The following is a 1,784-nucleotide window of genomic DNA, read 5'->3' as shown; positions in this document are numbered from 1 at the left end:
TTGGCTATTGTATGAATTTGCTGCTAACATTCATTTGTTGAAATTGATATTTGGGAGGCAGGGGGAAAGGAGCAGGGGAAGGGGGAAGACACAAAATATCCCAAAGAAGAAATGCAAGCTGACACCATTTTCCACTGCACATGCTTAGGGAGCTGAAATATTTTGATGGGTTCCAAGCATCTAAATTCTATTTATGGACAGATTTTTTGGATACAATATACAGCAAAACCTAATAATAAAAACTTTATGGTGAAAATTGGAAGTTCAGGGGGAACCAATTAATTACTGAAGGGGCCAGGTCTCACAAACCTACACAGCCTTGCACAGCAGTAAGTAATTTTGTCAAGAAATTCTTCTCTGCAAAGCCAGATGGGAGGAGATCTAAAATTCTGTCACAATAAATTAAAAAATAAAAAGAGTTCTTCTCATCTCACACCTTCATCCAAAAAAAGATTTCTTTTGTTTTTCATAATGCCGTGACAGCTCTCAGAGCCACTCTATCTGTAACTCTGGGTTGTCAGCCCACTCATGCATATGCCTTATTTTTAGGCCTTTCCTTCTTTGCCCATGGGGATACTTTAAACAGGTTTCCTCCTGAACTTCATGAATTTTGAAATTCCTTTATAACTATCACTAAACTTCATTCATCCAGGAGAATGTTTACATTATCTTCTCCACAAGCATTTACAGCAATACAAGATGGGAAACTTAAGGTTTTTGGGTTTTCTAAGGATTTTGAGTGGCCAAAAAAACCCATTTAGGTGAAAATATTCTTTGGAGGGGAAAAAAAAAGGACTTAGAAGTAGACCTGCCAGTCAGGAATGATTAATTTTTTCAGTAAAATATTACCATTTCGACATACTTTGGAGGAAAGCAAGATATTGTAAGGGTTCAGGTTTATGATCTTTTGAGAACTTCTGCCAACATAAACCAAAACCCACTTCTCTCCTATGAGAAGTTTGCCAGATGAAGGCCCTAACTTGCAAACCTTTTTCATTAATATTTAAACATGGTTATTAAAAATGGTAAACTGTACCACACAGCAGCTTGTACTAAGGGGAGCCGTGTCATAATATATTGCCTGAAACACATTCGATTTTCAATTCCAGGTTAGCAGCAGGAAGCTACAGCAAGCTGACTTTCCATAATTTATTTTGGGACACACAGTTACAAGAGTTACAGTATCAAAATGGTTGCTCTCTCATGGGAATAGGAGTGATGACGATACGATCATTAAATAACGTCCTCTCCTGCTCCCTCCCATGGGAAACAATGTACATTATTACCATAATGCAAAGTCAGAATTCAGGACCAGCTCATCCTGGTTTCATGAATCATTACAGAAGCTATTACAAAATGAAACAAATAGCTCAATCTTTTAATTGTTTCTATACTTTTGTCTAAGGGAAAGCATTTGTTTTAGTTTTAAGATACTGTGGTGCCTGTGACACTGTGCACTGTTAATTTAAGGTTATCATCTTTGCAGCTTTACACAATACAATAGCAGACAAACATGACCACTTCAAAAGTTTGACTATTTTCCATTCAGTTGTCTAAAAGTCTGTCTACATGGTCCGCTGCACTGCAATAGAGATACCCAAGATATCTCATTCAGAGCTACCTTGGGTACCAGATGCAGTCTACTCACAGAAATACAGAATTTCATTCAAGCTAATTTGCTCTGTTAAGAACCACTGAATTGTGCCATGTAAACCTACCCTCAGACTAGCTGGTCTACTAACTGTGGATTGTAGATGTTGGCTTTTTTTTTTTTTTTTTTTTTG

The 1,784-nt window shown here is 37.2% G+C and overlaps 1 protein-coding gene across 7 annotated transcripts in view; it reads right to left on the bottom strand.

Moving 5' to 3' along the window:
* WNK2 (WNK lysine deficient protein kinase 2) overlaps positions 1-1,784 on the bottom strand; it is a 309,344-nt gene that overhangs the window by 136,804 nt on the left and 170,756 nt on the right. The gene's annotated exons all lie outside the window — the stretch shown is intronic.

Source organism: Gavialis gangeticus, unplaced genomic scaffold (genome assembly GCF_001723915.1).
Source record: "Gavialis gangeticus isolate Ggan-Ray unplaced genomic scaffold, GavGan_comp1, whole genome shotgun sequence".
NCBI classification, from domain to species: Eukaryota; Metazoa; Chordata; order Crocodylia; family Gavialidae; genus Gavialis; species Gavialis gangeticus.
This window is presented reverse-complemented; position numbering and strand designations above follow the sequence as displayed.